The following is a 17,580-nucleotide window of genomic DNA, read 5'->3' as shown; positions in this document are numbered from 1 at the left end:
CAATTAGTAGCCATACTACTTACCTTCTGCTGTCGCTCCTTCCTTATCTCTGCCAACCACTGATCTGTTCTCCATTTCTATTATTGTGCCAAGTCAAGAATGTTCCATAAATGGATTGGTATACTTTGTAACCTTTTTCATTCAGCATAATTCTCTGGACATTCACCCAAGGTTGCTGAATATATCAATAGTGTGTTCCTCTTTATTGTAGGATAGTATTCTCTGATATGGATGTATCACAATTTGTTTAACCACTTACCTGATGAAGTATATCTGGATTGTTTGCAATTTTTGAGTGTTACAAATAAATTTGCTACAACAGAGCCTCACTCTGTCTCCCAAGCTGTAGAATAGTGTTGTCAGTGGTGTGATTTGGCTCACTGCAACCTCCACCCCCTGAGTTCAAGCAATCCTCCCACCTCAGCCTTCCAAGAAGCTGGGACTACAGGCATGTACCACCACGCCTGGCTGACTTTTTTATTTTTGTAGAGATAGGGTTTTGCCATGTTGCCCAGGCTGGTCTTGAATTCCTGAACTCAAACAATCTGCCCACCTCGGTCTCCCAAAGTGCTGGGATTATAGGCGTGAGCTATTGTGCCTGGTCAAATCAATTAATTTTAAATTCAAAGGTGATATGATTCTCTCTTTGCCCTTCTGATTTCCAGTGTTTTATGAATTGATTTTAGTTGTTTCAGTGGATTAATTCCTACAGTATTTGCAACAAAAAGTATAACAAAGATCTCTGACAAGGTCATGCCTATATTGGGCTGTAGGAAATAGTTACTTAGCTACTTATGTTATACAAAAGACTGGCTACTAGAAAATGTAGTGATATTAATTGGTTGTGAAAAAATTATCTTGATTTACTGTAATGCCTTTTATTTACCTATGTATTCTTAAAAATCTATGGAATGTGTTCTGGATACAAAATAGTATACATGCCATATAGAGAGAACTTACAGAATTAGAAAAATGAACTCCTATGTATCATTTATGAGTTTCAAAAATAGAGCAGTACATCACCATATTGAAACACCTTGGAGCATGGCCTTCTGGATGTTATCTCCCATTCTTCTTTTGGAGGTCACCGCTATTCTCAATTTGATATGGTTTGGTTTTGCCTTATTTTGTTATATAAGTGTTTTAATCTGATTATATTCACTCTTCTATGACTTATTTTTTTACTTGGGATTATTTCACAGATTATAGTACGGTGGTGACAGTATCATTATTTATTAATTTCCATTGCTGTATAATATTTCATTATATGAATATACTCCAATTTAATGTATCTTTTGTATTCTTGATGGACATTTGGGCTGTTTCCATTTTTTTTTGCTATTATTAACAATGCTGCTATGACTGTCCTTATACTTGTTTCCCAGTGTAGATGTGGAAAAATGTCTCCAGGTTCCATATATATATCTAGCAGTTGAACAGCTGAGTCTATATGCATATTTTAAAGTATATTGGGTAATACTAAATTATTCTCCAAAAGTGGTATACCAATTTACATAGCCACAGGCATGCGTTCTCTCACATCTGTAATCAGGCCCTCACCATTTGTTTGCTCACTTTTATATTATTGGTCTTATGCTTATTGATTCAAAAGAATATTTCACATATTTTCGATGCTAGGTGTTTGACAGTAATACATATTGCAAATGTTTTCTCCCAACTTATGGCTTATATTTTTACTCTCTTTATGGTACCTATGATCAAACAAAGCCCTTAATTTAATCAAATTTGTTATCTTTTTCCTTTCTAGCTTGTACTTTGGAAAGCTTTTTGAATTTTTCTTTTACTAGGGTTTATAGCTTAAGTTTTATATCAGCAAAATGCTTACCAGAATAATGTTCTTTATCTTGAATAGTAACTTGCATTTATCTAAAAATTATTAGGCTAGATATTTCATAATAATTTATATTTATAGGAGATATATCCTAATGGTTTTTATATAAACACCAAATGTATATATATGAAACAAAATTTCCTTTAAGGTTTTTAGTTTTAGCTATCGATCTTAACATGCATAAACTACCTTTTCTTTTCTTTTTTTTTTTTTTTTTTTATTTGAGACAGAGTCTTGCTGTGTTGCCCAGGCTGGAGTGCAGTGACATGATCTCGTCTCAGTGCAAGCTCCGCCTCCTGGGTTCAGGCCATTCTCCTGCCTCAGCCTCCAGAGTAGCTGGGACTACAGGCGCCTGCGACCACACCCGGATAATTTTTTTGTATTTTAGTAGAGAAGGGGTTTCACCGTGTTAGCCAGGGTGGTCTCGATCTCCTAACCTTGTGATCCGCCTGCCTCCACCTCCCAAAGTGCTGGGATTATAGGGGTGAGCCACCACGCCCCACCTTTTCTTTTAAACTACATTGCTGTAGTTTGCTCCTGAAAACACTTCTTTTTCACCGAAGTGGGTGATGATTTTTGTGAATTTTCAGCTATTTGTCTTTGAATTTTCTCTTTGATAGACCCTGAGACTTTATTCAGTGATATGAGAGAAACTATGGGATTGTTAATATTTTAAGACATCATCATATTCGTGATTTATTGTTCTTTGCACAATTGATGTCCCATGAAATAAAATAACACACTCAGTGTGACTTGTTTTACTAATTATTATATGTAGCAATCACTTGACTGTGCAAATCAAATTTTACTTTCTAAAAGCTCCTTCCATTAGTGCTAATGTGTTTGTCCCTTTTAAAATAAATCTAGTGATCATTGGGCATTGGTGAGGAGGAACAGATTAGAAAATGGTTCATCTATATTTTTAAAATGATGAAGTAGAAATTCTGTCTTTTATGAACTTCTGCTGTTGGTTTCTAGGAAAGTATATGCTTAATTGTTCAAATATTGAAGATCTTACTATTAACTCTAAGTTTTCCAGAGAGAAGAGGAAGAGGAACTGTCATTGGTTAAACACTCAGTATAGGTTAGGTAATATTCTGGTCATATGACCTCTAATATTTTTCATTCATGCATTAATTCATTCAACAAATATTTTTTTGAGTATATTCTATGTGCCAAGCTCTGTTCTAGGAATTGAGGTAAAGCAGTAAATGATACAAAGAGGCAAAAATCATGATTTTGGTAGAACTTAAGCAATACATATGATAGATGACTGCCTTAGAGGTATCTAGAAATTGAGAAATGCTATACAAAATAGCATATGGCCCTACTGGTGTAATTTTAATGTGCATGCGAATCACCTGGGGATCTTGTTACAATGCAGATTGTGATTCCATAGGTCTTAGGTGGAGTCCTAAGATGCTGCATTTCTAGCAAGCTTCTGAGTGATGCCAGTGTTGCTGGTTTGGGAGCACAGTTTGAGTAGCAAAGAGTATATGGTAATTGAGGTGGGAGTCAAGCGTGGAGAGTGGGAGAGAAACTGGCTGCAATTTAAAATATGATTAGGGTTTGCCTTTTTGAAAAGGTTATAAGTGAGCAAAAATATGAAGAAGGTGGGGGATTTTAGCTATATACTTATCTAGGTCAATGAAACCAGCCAGTGCAGAGGGTGTTAGATGGAAGTGTGCCTGACAAGGAGAATGGCATGGATGAGAAGAGTAGTAGTAGATCAGATTTGAGAGACAGTGGGTATAAAGCAGATCTTGCAGGGCTTTGGACACCACTGTAAGTTCTTTGGCTTTTATGCTGAGATGGAGAACCACTCCAGAATTCGGAGCAGGGAAGTGACATGCTCCAACTTACGGATTTAAAAAATCACTCTAACTGCTGTATAGAAAATAGACTATTATAAAACAGGATAAAAGCAGTGAGACCACTTAGGAATCTGCAAAACATATGGTAGCTCAGACTTAAGTTTATAGCAGGTGAGATGATGAGAAGTGCTAATATTTAGAACACATTTTGAAGATAGAGCCAAATGAACTTATTGATGTCTTAGATGTAGGCTGTGAAAGAAAGAAAGAAGTCAAGGATGACTGCAAGATTTGTTGTTTGTTTGTTTAACCTGAGTTTCTAGAAGGATGAAGTTGGCATCACCTGAAATGGGGAAGGGCTAGGTTTTCAGGAGTATGCTAGAGGTTCAGTCTCTGTATGTGTTGTATCTGGTGTAGCCATTTGATCTTCAAATAGAGATGTGGAGTAGTCAATTGTATATGAGAGCCTGGAATTCAGGGAAAGGACAGTGTGGGAGGTCTACATTTTATTTTATATCGTTTGTGTAACAATCTCTTGCTGCTCATCTTTTATCTGCATTTTATAATTGGGGAAACATGTTCAGAGGATATAACAAATATTCAGTTTGTAAGAGGTGGAGCAGAGCCCCAGGACAATCTCTAGCTCCAAAGGCCACACTGCTATTCTGCTTCAGTAGTAAAAAGAATCAACACTGGTGCCTGCAGCTAGTTATGTGTTTACTCAGAGCAAGTCAAAAATATTTTTAGGCAGAGGAATTGAGTTGGCAGTTCATCTTTTTAACTTCTCTACTTGGGTACTATAGACAGATTTTGTTAGGTCAATGCTTGGCAGCTTTCCATATGTTCTGGAGATGCGTGTTCATCTGGGTGTGACTCAGTTTTTCCTAAGTCACTTCTGTCATAGCTTGTTAAAGGTAAGAAAACCATGTCTTCAGCGAAGCAATGTGTGCTTTCTCAGTGTTGGAAGCGTAGGGAACGGTAAAATGAACATTGCTGGCCTCCGTGTCCCCCAGTGGAATTCCAAGGCATAGCCTAAATGATTTCTCAGAGGTCCCCAGCAGGATTGATTCCCAGTTGCTCACAGCAGTAACCTGTTCATTAATACCATTTATTGGCTTTTCATGCATCCATGCCTCACATTCCTCATTGTTCACTTCTTAGGATCACCTCCCAAGTGAATTGTCTGAACCTAAGTCCACGTCTCTGACTAATCTAAGAAAAGTGATAATGTGAAATGTGCTTAACTGGTCTATCCATGATAGTTCTTTCTAATTTCTACAACATTGCCTGGCAAGTAGTCTTAGTAAGTATTTGCCACACCAGTGAAGGACTGTTACTTTCCTTAATGATTATTAAGTAATAGTAGTAGTTGTTACTATTATCTCTGGCAAATATATTTTTAATAGGACACAGGTAAATTCCCCTTTGTCACCAACACTGCCAATCTTATTCCTTTCCTTACGTTCCTAGAAACAAGAATTCTTAAAATTTTGGTATATACGCTTCTGCTATTTTGACTTTTACCTAAATTACATCATTTTATACATGTGATTATGTAATTTGCTTTTTTCACTCAAATTTATGATTTTGAGTTCTATCGATGCTGCGTATTTTCTGCTTTCTATCTGATTAAAAATTTCCCATTCTGTTTTCTTCCTTTATGGGGTTTAGCATTTTAAAATTCTATTTTTTAGTGGTCTCTTGTAAGTCTTTAACACAAATATATGAATTTACGTTTTAAGAGGTACTACCAGTAATGAGCTAAGATTTTTATCATTTCTTAAATTAATTAATGAGCCTCTCTATTCTTTTTATTGTTTGTTTGTTTGTTTTTTGTTTTTCTGAGACGGAGTGTCGCTCTGTCGCCCAGGCTGGAGTGCAGTGGCGAGATCTCGGCTCACTGCAAGCTCCACCAGCCGGGTTCATGCCATTCTCCTGCCTCAGCCTTCTGAGTAGCTGGGACTACAGGCTCCCGCCACCATGCCCGGCTAAAGTTTTTTTTTTTTTCTTGTATTTTTAGTAGAGACAGGGTTTCACCATGTTAGCCAGGATGGTCTTGATCTCTTGACCTTGTGATCCACCCGCCTCGGCCTCCCAAAGTGCTGGGATTACATGCATGAGCCACCGCGCGCCCGACCGAGCCTCTCTATTCTTAGTGGCCAAATGTAGGCCATAGTTTACCTTTTCTCCTAGCTATCCCTGTTTGCTTCCGTGTTTTCTAGGATTTTAGTTTGTTCTTGCTCCCAATAAAAGGCTTATTATTATTATCTGTATTGGATCTTATAATTAAATTTATTTATTTCATTTGCTTATTGTACTCCTTTCTTTAAACATACTTTTGATGTTTTGGAAGTATTTGCTTTAGTCACTAGGCTATGGTACTTAATCTAGGTCTTGACAAGTAGGGTTTTGCCATGAAGAGTGAGAAAGAATCAGTATGCAAGGGAGTAGTGTCTGGATTTGCTTTGCATGTACTGGAATGTCTATGAGTTACCCTTTGAACACTGCTTTGTGTTGCTCTCGTGGTTTGTAATGTGATCAATGGTATGGTAAATATATACATTAAAAATAATAGGAAAAGATATAAATATGAATTTAGAAAGTAACTCAAAATGAAGTGTTATCTAAGATAATACATTTAAAATGTAAAAATACACATAGATTCATTTGAAAATATTTCTCATATTTCTTTCAAACCTCATCCAATGTCAGCATAAACAAATATAACAAACTGGTTTTCAAATTAAAGTTAAAAATCTAATTCTTCATACCTTTAGCCTCAGTGACTAGGCATTATGCCTGAAATTTTCAGTGTTGGTGGACCATAGATCTGCCTAACTACTCCTAGAGTCATTGGAGCCAAAGTGCTGGGATGAGCCATCATTCCCCCACCCCTCTTTAACACCGATGTGATTGTATGCCTTAATTAGTTCTCTAGTTATTCATTTTATACGATCTCACCACTACCAGTGCTTCTCTATTAGTACCTCAGTTTTCTTGTTAGTATTCTTACCAAAGGGTTATCAGAAAATTGAAGTTACTAAAAACGTATCTAAAACACAAAGCCTGTGAACAGCTTTGAAAGCTGGAAGCCCTTGCACTTCCAGAACCCTGCTTGCATGCCTTTCAGATCACTTACTGTAGCAGAAAAGGCAGGCACCATCATGTTCAGCTCTAACTTGCTCTCTTTTATATATGATGCTGTAATCCTGGCTCTTAGTGTTCTGAGATTTTGGTGATAGAGGTCATCGCCAGTAATTCCACAGTCCCCAAAGAGTTCAACTCTCTCAATCAAATCTTAAGCCATATTGTTGGCTCCCTGTAATACTTTAAATTCTACTGTACGTTTCTCATAGTGTAATCATGTTAAAGAGGGGGAAATAGCCTTTTTTCCTCTTCTCAATGCATAATCTTTTTAAAGTAATCTATTCTGATTTCTCTTGAGGTCTCTTTCCAATTACCTGCAAGTTTGCTTTTACTGTGGTGTTCCCTATATTGTAAGTGTCTTATTCCTTCTGCAAGAAAGAAGTGGCCAAGCTGACAGATTGCTGATATTACCATTGTCTAATTACAGCTCTGTTATGTCTGTACAACAGAATTGCATATCATTTAAGAGGCCCCTACAGCATTTATCAGTCATTGTGGATTCTAGACTAACTTGACCATTCATTTATTTTTAATTTATTTTTATTTTTGCCTTTTTTGAGACAGGATCTCACTCTCTCTCTCTCACCCAGAGTGGAATGCAGTGGTGTGATCTCGGCTCACTGCAACTTCTGCCTCCCAGGCTCAGGCAATCCTCCCATCTCAGTGTCCCGAGTAGCTTGTGCTACAGGTGCATACCACCATGCTTGGAAAATTTTTTAAGGTTTTTGTAGATAAGAGATCGCACTATATTGCCCAGGTTGATCTTGAACTCCTGGGCTCAAGTGATCCTCCCACCTCAGTCTCCCGAAGTGCTGAGATTACAGGTTTGAGCCACTGTGCCTGGCCTTGACCATTCATTTAGCCTTGCAATCTATGCCATGGGAAATCCAAAAGCACCACCATGACAAATCAACTCCCTGTTACAGACATAGCTGTTGTCTCTCCATATCTGGAGACCCTCCGAGCATTTTAAAAGCATGACATTTTAAACGTTAATTTTTATTGCCCAGCGAAGTCAATCACACCTATCTATGAAGAGTTAATTTCTAATTAAACAGTTCTCTGTTCACTATCTATAATTCCCTCAAAGGAACCAATCATACTTAAAAGGATACAGAGCCTGTTATATTTCTTATGGTCTATTTTCATGAGAGTATGTACTTACTATACCGGATTTCTGGCATTTAGTGCTATAGATATGCAAATTCCATTTTAACTCCCCCTAAGATTTCCAACACCCAAATGAACAACTAAGTTTTAACTTTTCATCTGTGTTCTCTCTCTCATCTGCGTTCTCTCTCTCGCTCTCTCTCTCTCTCAGCAGATGCTGTTAAAACTTTGTTTTATGCTATAGGTCCTTGTAGCGACAATTTTAGAAACAGCCCTTTCTTGTGTTTATACTATTATAACTTCGGGGTCTCTAAACCAATTCTAAATATGCATTATAATTATAACTTTCTATGTTATATTCTTATCCTACTTTTGTCTTAAGATAATTTATGAATGAATATTTTTTTGGCATCATAATTTAAGCTTTAATTTTACTAAAATGTGCTTTTTGGATAACAGTAAACAGTTAATATGCTATAGTCTCCTGGAAACACATGTTCACATAGCTTTTTATAAGCCAGGTTTTTGGTAAGTCAGCATAGACTTTGCTACTGAACTTTCATTCTTAATGTGAAATCTGATTAAGAAAAATATCCGGCCGGGCGCGGTGGCTCAAGCCTGTAATCCCAGCACTTTGGGAGGCCGAGACGGGCGGATCACGAGGTCAGGAGATCGAGACCATCCTGGCTAACACGATGAAACCCCGTCTCTACTAAAAATACAAAAACTAGCCGGGCGAGGTGGCGGGCGCCTGTAGTCCCAGCTACTCGGGAGGCTGAGGCAGGAGAATGGCATAAACCCGGGAGGCGGAGCTTGCAGTGAGCTGAGATCTGGCCACTGCACTCCAGTCGGGGCGGCAGAGCGAGACTCCGCCTCAAAAAAAAAAAAAAAAAGAAAAAGAAAAATATCCTCTAATATTTTTTCTGGGTTCCAAGAACACTGTCCCCTTTCCCAAGTACTACATTTTACCTGAAAAATATATGAGAAAGTATGAGAATTCTTGAACCGAAAGCATTTAAATTGATTATTTTCAAAATTTGTTAAGTCACTTCAAACTGAAATTGAAAATAAAATTAATTTCCAAATAGTAAAAGGATAAATGAAACTAAATCTGTTACTGAGAAAATAAGACAGTCTTTAATTAGGGCTTCAAAAAACATACTGAATGTAGCTTTCCTGATTATATCCACTTTTAAGGTTGCACTTTTTCTATGTGCTAGGCAGAAAATGGAGCCTGAAAAATATCAAATTGCAGCATAGTAAATCACGTTTGAATCCAAGTTTTAAATTATCTGACCAGTACTTTATTCTTCCATGAGCCCTGAATATATTTTTCTCAGCCATAAGGTAGGCATCATGCATTCCTAAAATTGGAGTTGATTTTCTCTGATGGTTTAATTTACTAGCTGCTCAGTTCTTCCAACTGTGCATGTTATACAGGAAGGTTATTTTTTTATTTCTTTGTAAAGTCATGTCAGATCTACCATGGGAGGAAAATGATTCCTCACTCTTCTCCATTTCTTTTAGTACTTATTCATATGCTGTTTCTGTCTTTTCTTTTTGCCTTTTCCCTAGTTGAAACAAGGATGAATCTATAAACTAAGAAAAACACATATTTTTCTTCATAATATTGGATAGACATATTATCAATAATACTATATAATCTATTGCAACAATCAAGTCACCATTAAAATGTGTAGTTTTCTGAGTGTTTCCAAGTATGTAATGTAGGACAATGATTTAAGTCCAGTTTATTCTCATTTCACGTGGCTTTTTTTTTGCATACTTTGAGTATATGTTCTTAAGAATATTCTTAAAATATTTTCCAAGGCACATTTATGTCAGCTAATCAAACCATGCAATAGATAAGAACTCAATATTTTAGAACTCTGTTAGAAGAAGAGATATATTTGTGTATGTGTAGATACACACATAGATTTAGTATATTTTCAGAGACATATACCTTGTGGATTTTTATTATTGATTTAAATTCTTTATAATATACAATTACACATATATCTTATATCAGCTGAAGTATTTTAATTGCAAGATGTCTGTTTAATTTGTCTGCAAAGTACTGTTTTTTCTGGTCATGGTAAATTTCATATTCTTTGACAATAGCTCTTGTTTATTATCACTAGAAACACTTCTCTCGGGCGAGGTTGTTAATTAACTGTCATTTTTGTATAGGGCGTAAAAGAGATATGGAAAAAAGAGTACATGAGCAAATGGAACTTCACACATTATTAACTGTTTTAGCGTCTTCAAACTTCAAAAATATATATTAATATTATTGTACCATATAAGTTCATCAGAAGCCTGACTTTAATCTCTGATTTATTGTATTTGAGCACTGTAAAGAAGCAGTTTAACACTGAACGAAAGTGTCATAATGTAGCTTTCAAAGTGGCCATTAAAGACAGATCTCTGCTTTTCTATTAGTACATTTTCTAAGATGACTATCATGGCCCTTGTAGTCAGCCTTGTGTACCTTTACACAGATTCCAGTATAAACCCAGAAACAGAGCACTGAGAGAAATAATACCAGAAGTATTTCACCTTTGGCTACTATTGTAAATTGACAAATGCCATTATTGCTTTTACATTTTTGAAACACGTACTACGTAGAACATATGCATCCAAATCAATAGGGTCATTTCAAATAAGTCATACTTCTTTGTTCCAGCGATTCATTAGTCCTAGTGCACTTCAAGTTCCCATTTTAGAATTGCTTTCACAGGCCAGTTTATGAAGTAGAAAATAAAGATTCATTTCTTTTTGGTTAATACCTCATTTTTGGTCAAAAGTGATATAGCCCAATATACCACGAATATCTTACTGAATCTGATTCTCAATGAATTTTAACTGTTTTCAAAGTTCAAAGCAATCTTTAAAAGAATGAAGACTTTCAGCCATTGAAACTATCTAGAAGCTGAGCTGTGATATTTGAAGGCTCAGTATTTACAAATGCCATCATTACTTTTTCTTTCTAGAGAAGGCACTAGAAAGGGGGCTTTCATCAGAAATACCTAGAGGTTTTAGAGAAGGCAGATTCTGTCTGGAAAGTCATGGGAACTAGAGGCAGGGTGCCATGCTATGATCAGGCAAGTCTCCAAACTCTACAATGTATTTCAAAGACACACCTTGAGCAGGTTGAATAAAATTTTTGTCTTGTAGAACCCAGGATATACTGCATTACCAAAGTCCAAGCCCCACAAGGAGGTTATTCACCTGCCCATTGGTCCATTAGAAGTCATCTACTGATATGACTGTATTGGTGATGTGGAGTATTAAGGCGGAACAGAAAACTCCATGGGAAGAGTTAGTGCTGGGGGAGAGATATAGGCAAAAGAGATGGAAGAAAGGGTTGCAATAAGGATTTGTTTAGACAATTCACTGGTGGTGATTTATTGGGTGTGTTTTACTGCTAACCAACACTTAAATCCCCTGACATCTTGGCTGAGACTGGTCATTTTCTTCTGACAAGGATCAGCGGAAATGAAGGTGCCATAGCGTCAAGTGCTAGATATAGTAGTAGCTAAACATTATCTTCAGCAGAGATGGGAGTTCAGAGCATCATTGTAAAACACATGGAAATACCTAATGCAAAGGAGTCTAATGAATGAGAGAAATACTAAATGAATCTTCACAGAGTGAGGTAAAAGAAAAGAAGATAAAATCAAGGTTGGTGACAAGGAATTATTAAAATAGAATACGTTATTCTGTGTATTTGCCTCCGAGTTGATAATTAGGAGTCTGTTGAACCCTCTTTCAAGATGTCTTCATCATTTCTTTAAGGATTTAAAATATACTGCATCTAGAAATAATCCAAATTAAAATTGATTTAATACACTCCACCACCACATTATGAAAATCATTCCGGCCGGGCGCGGTGGCTCAAGCCTGTAATCCCAGCACTTTGGGAGGCCGAGACGGGCAGATCATGAGGTCAGGAGATCAAGACCATCCTGGCTAACACGGTGAAACCCCGTCTCTACTAAAAAATACAAAAAACTAGCCGGGCGAGGTGGCGGGCGCCTGTAGTCCCAGCTACTCGGGAGGCTGAGGCAGGAGAATGGCGTGAACCCGGGAGGCGGAGCTTGCAGTGAGCTGAGATCCGGCCACTGCACTCCAGCCTGGGTGACAGAGCAAGACTCCGTCTAAAAAAAAAAAAAAAAGAAAGAAAGAAAGGAGGGAGGGAGGGAGGGAGGAGGGAAGGAAAGAAAGAAAGAAAATCATTTACTATGACCACCTTGGTTGATATTGGGAAATCTATTAATATCAATCACATATCAAGCGATTTCCCTGCTTAGCCTCCCAAGTAGCTGGGATTACAGGCAGACACCACCACGCCCAGCTAATTTTTTGTATTTTAGTAGAGACAGGGTTTCACTGGGTTAACCAAGATGGTCTCAATCTCCTGACCTCGTGATCTGCCAGCCTCAGCCTCCCAAAGTGCTGGGATTATAGGCGTGAGCCACTGCACCTGGCTGGGAAGGACTTTCTAAGTATGACTAAAAATTCAAATGCCACAAATAAAAAGATTAATAAATTTTACTATGTTAAAAGTTTTGTATGACAAAATCAAAAGCCAAAAGAAAGCTGGAAAAAAAATGCATATATTGTAACGTATATCACAGATAAAGGGTTAATGTCCTTAATACATGAAGAAGTTTGCAAAATTAAGTGGGAACACAAATCCTTTAGAAAGATGGACAAAAACATAAATAGACAATTTACAAAAAAATAAAAATAAATGACCCTTAAGCATATGAGAAGATGATTGCTTTTACTAACAATAAGTAAAAGCAAATTGAAGCTATATTGAGGTACTGTTCTCACCCATCAGATTGGCAATAATTTGAATGTTTGAAAATATACTCTGTTAAGAAGCTGTAGAGAAACAGGCATTCTCATACATTGTTGGGATTTTGAAATGTTCTGAAACAGATGGAGGGGAAATAGAAATATCTAATAAAATTACATATGCAATCCCACTTTGACCTAGCAATCTCATTTCTAGAAATTAGCCTGAAGATATATCTCATGCAAGGCAAATATATGTACATATAAAGTTATTCATTGCAGCATTATTTGTAATTGCAAAATATTGGAAAGTACCTAATAGTCAAACCTAAGATATCAGTTGGAGAAACTATAGTACATACACACAATAAAGCACTGGGCAACTAAAACAATAATGAGGATCTCTTAATGAACTAATATTGAATAATTTCTAACTGAAAGCAGAGTGAAAGAACGTTTTTCTACTATGCTGCCTTTGTGTGTGAAAGAAACTGAAATAAGAAACTGGACATCACTTTAGCCAAGTGCTCAAAATTAATGTGTTTGTTTTCTGTGCTGTGTAACAAATTACCACAAATTTAGCAACTTAACATAGCATTTATTTTTTCTTTCCGTTTCTGTTGGACAGAATTCTGGGTATGACATAACTGGAATCTCTTTCAGATCCTTAACACTTGACCTCCTCCATAAACTCTCTCACACTGACAATGTCTGATCTCAGGAAGGGCTTGGCCCCTTTGAAGCCAGATTAGGTAAAGTTCACCCAGGATACACTCCTTTTCTATTAACGGAAAGAAAACCAATATGGGACTTTATTTATACCCGCAAAACCTCTTCACCTTTGTTATATAACATAACTTGATCAAGGGAGTGAAATCCACTATCTATCCCTTATTCCTAGGGTAGGGATTTTACAGGGTTTATATAGGAAGGTGTGGGGATCTTGGAGCCCCTCTTTGATTTGGGCCTATTACAGTTCATATCACCAAAAAGGGGCAAACGGACATCTTGTGTGTGCCTCCAGATGCAATACTTTTGGCAGGATATAACACCACTGAGAAGGATACGACAGCACTGATACAGTATTCCCACCCAAACTGCATACAACCTGAATTTAGTCATAAGAGAACATCAGACAACACAAATTGAGGCACATTTATAATATAATTGGTCTGTAGTTTTAAAAAATGTCATGGTCATAAATGTTTTAGAAATAATGAGAAGAGATTCCAGATTAAGAGAAACTAAAGCGACATGACACCCAAATGTAGTCTGTAATACTGGATTGGATACCATACTGAAAAAAAAAAATATTGTTATGAAAGATATTATTTGATCAATTAACAAAATTAGAATATAGACTACAGTTGAAAGTATTTGGGCCAGGTGCGATGGCTCATGCCTGTAATCCCAGCACTTTGGGAGTCTGAGGTGGGCAGATCACCTGATGTCAGGAATTTGAGATCAGCCTGGCCAACATGGCAAAACCCTGTCGCTACTAAAAATACAAAAATTAGCCAGACGTGGTGATGCGTGCCTGTAATCCCAGCTACTTGGGAGGCTGAGGCAGGAAAATGGCTTGAACCCAGGAAGCGGAGGTTGCAGTGAGCCGAGATCGCGCCACTGCACTCCAGCCTGGGAGACAGAGTGCCTCCATCTCTAAAAAAAAGAAATAAAAACCAACAACAACAAAAAAGAAAATATTCTATTAGTGTTAGATTTCCTGAGTTTGATCACTGTACTGTGGTTATATAAGAGAATATCTTTTGTTCTTAGGAATACATACTGAAATATTAAGGGGTAAAGGAACATAATATGTACAACTTACTCTCATGGTTCAGAAAAAAATACTATATGTGACTGTGTGTGAGAGAGCGAGAAAGGAAAGAGAATGATAAAGCAAATGTGACAGAATTTTAAAGACTGGTGAATATTTGTGAAGCGTTATTTGGATTGTTCTTGTAACTTTTCCGTAATTTTGAAGTTATTTCAAAATAAAAATCAAATTAACAAAAAATAAACTACACCTAAACATCTTAGTACAGAGCCTACCTGGCATATAAGTTCTCAATAAATGGCAGTTAATAATAATATCACTATGATTACCTAATTCTTGCTTACAACTTGAATCCAATTGAACCTATGTATTGCCCCTACCTTGGGGGTTTTGATGTATTCAGCAGAGTGCACTATAGCGTATCAACTTTACGAGTAAACTTGGCAAACCACTATTTAGGAATACTTAGTATTTTTGGTTTAAGAATACTTAGTATTTTTGTCTAAAGTCTAAAATAATTTTAGTTATAATATAAATGTGTAGAGTAACTGGTGACCAGAATTCCTGCAAATTTAATGCCACTGCATTAATTGATTGTTTTAGTTTTGGTTTCCCAGAAGATGACCCCTAGATCCTGAGATGAGGTTTCAAGTGTACATAGTTTATGTGAGAGGAAATACCAGGAGATATTAGATGTGGGGAGATGAGAAAATGAGGAGAAGGAATTCAATAAAGGGTTCATTATTAACCAAGTTACCACTATAGGCAAAGGGGACTTACTCCTGGTGGGGAAATCTAGGAGACAGTGTAATACATGCTTCAGACTTTGCCTGCCCAAGGAGGGATGGAGGTAGGGTATTTGTACATTGACCCCCATCAGTCATTGACTGAGGGCTTCTGGAGCATGCCAATTAAATTCTAAGCACTTCCAGACTGCTACAGTATCATATCAGATTCCTCTAGGCAGTGGGTTGCAAGAGCTGACATGTCGGAGACAGGGCTGGATGCATGCAAATGATGAATTCTGAGGGTGTACTCGTAAGTGTCTCACAGAATCTGCTGCTTTGGTGAGGCAGAAATCTGCTTCAGTCTCCCTGGTATTCCAGGAAGCATGTGGAGTGATTGCAGCCATAATTATGGTGAAATCTACACTGAAACTAGGTTTCTAGGATCAGACAGATCTGAATTGAATTATTATTTTTTTCCAGTTGCTTGCTGAGCAACCTTGGATGAGTTATTTATTCAAAACTTTGGTTTCCTCATCTGTAAAATAGGGGCAGTAATAGTTTGTCTTCATAAAATTACTTTAGAATTAAAGACATTATGCATTTGAAAGGTTGGGACTAGAAAATCCTCAGTAAGTGCTAGTTTTATTACGTTTGCGTCTCTTACAGTTACTATACTTTTCATTTTTAATCAGTCTGTTAGAGATGATTGTTCTTATCTTCAACTATAAGATGCACTACAATCTGCTAGATTAATTTGTACCTTGGCTCTAAAAAAATCTGTTTTTGTTATAGCCACTGAAGACTCAGAGCAATAGGGACTCCAATTTGCTACCTGTTCTTGAAAATGACAACCAGTTACTTAGGAAAGTAACATTGAAAAATACAAAGGAAAGTCAGAGAGATTGGACCCAAATAATGAAGTTCAAGCATCGTAAAGACACAAGTTGTGAGTGACACATAAGGGAAGAAGAATAAACATCTTAAGGACTGGATTAGCCGTGTTTAGTATGCTTTTGAAATATTTATGAAATAATCACAGTTTAACTGTTTGCATGAGCTAGATTTGGTTGAGTACGAGTAGAAAACTGCCTATTCTTTCTCCCTTCCTCTTGAAATCAAGTCATGGTCTTGTCCTTTCTTTTTTTTTTTTTTTGAGGCGGAGTCTCGCTGTGTCGCCCAGGCTGGAGTGCAGTGGCACGATCTCGGCTCACTGCAAGCTCCGCCTCCAGGGTTCACGCCATTCTCCCGCCTCAGCCTCCCGAGTAGCTGGGACTACAGGCGCCCGCCACCACGCCCGGCTAGTTTTTTGTATTTTTAGTAGAGACAGGGTTTCACCTTGTTAGCCAGGATGGTCTCGATCTCCTGACCTCGTGATCCACCCGCCTCGGCCTCCCAAAGTGCTGGGATTACAGGCTTGAGCCACCGCGCCGGGCCGGTCTTGTCCTTTCCTACCCATGAATGCAACCGAAGGCAGAGCCCATAGCTTACCAGTCTCAAAGTGTTATTTGTTTCCTAGGACTGTCATAAGGAAATACCATGAACCGAGTGGTTTAAAACAACAGAAATGTATTCTCACAGTTTTGGAAGTCCAGAAGTCCAAAATCAAAGTGTTGGGCACAGCCATGCTCTCTCTTAAGGCTCTTGAGGGATGATTCTTCCTTGCTTCTTCTTAACTTCTGTGGTTACCAGCAGTCCTTCACTTTGTTAGCTTATAGCTGCTTTACTCCAACCACTGCCTTTGTCTTCACATAGCATTCTCCCTGTGTCTTTGTGTCTTCACTTGGTTATTTTCTTAAAAGGACACCAGTCATATTGAATTAGGGGCTTACCCCACTCTAGTATGACCTCAGTTTAATCTAATGGACTGTATTTGCATGACCTTATGGCTGAAGGTCACATTCTGACGTTCTTGGAATTAGGATTTCAACATATCGTGGGGGAGGGGGCGTAATTCAACCCATAACACATAGATAATTACAATCTAAGCCCATCAGTATTCAAACCCTAAATCTCCTCCAAAATAAACATCCCCCCTTTCTTAGCTGAAGACCACTTTGTGCCTGAAATGCTACACTGGAGTGAGAGCGACCTGCGTGTTTATTTCCCTGTCCCACTTTGTTCTGTCCCTCCTCCTCTCTCACTGACCAAGGATATGGCTGAGTCTTCCAAGGTTAGAGTAGCTAGAAAGCGTGAGGGTGCTGAGGTTGGGAGGAAATGAGAAGGGAAAAAAGGATGAAGAGTTATTTTGATTGATGGAATTATTTTGGCCTTGGTGTCCTCTGAGGCAGCAGATTCCGAATTCTGATTCTTATTCTCATTAGGTTGTTTTCTTGCCTCCTCAGAAAC

The 17,580-nt window shown here is 37.6% G+C and overlaps 1 protein-coding gene and 1 long non-coding RNA gene across 2 annotated transcripts in view; one reads left to right on the top strand and one right to left on the bottom strand.

Annotated features, from left to right (window-relative positions):
• IL1RAPL1 (interleukin 1 receptor accessory protein like 1) overlaps positions 1-17,580 on the top strand; it is a 708,593-nt gene that overhangs the window by 241,722 nt on the left and 449,291 nt on the right.
• Positions 9,895-17,580, bottom strand: part of LOC117077612 — a 102,551-nt gene continuing 94,865 nt past the window's right edge. The window contains exon 4 of the long non-coding RNA XR_004434811.1: positions 9,895-11,740. This is a non-coding gene — a long non-coding RNA (uncharacterized LOC117077612). The remainder of the gene's footprint in view (positions 11,741-17,580) is intronic.

The sequence above is a fragment of the Trachypithecus francoisi genome, unplaced genomic scaffold, assembly GCF_009764315.1.
Source record: "Trachypithecus francoisi isolate TF-2019V2 unplaced genomic scaffold, Tfra_2.0 Lachesis_group6, whole genome shotgun sequence".
NCBI classification, from domain to species: Eukaryota; Metazoa; Chordata; class Mammalia; order Primates; family Cercopithecidae; genus Trachypithecus; species Trachypithecus francoisi.
This window is presented reverse-complemented; position numbering and strand designations above follow the sequence as displayed.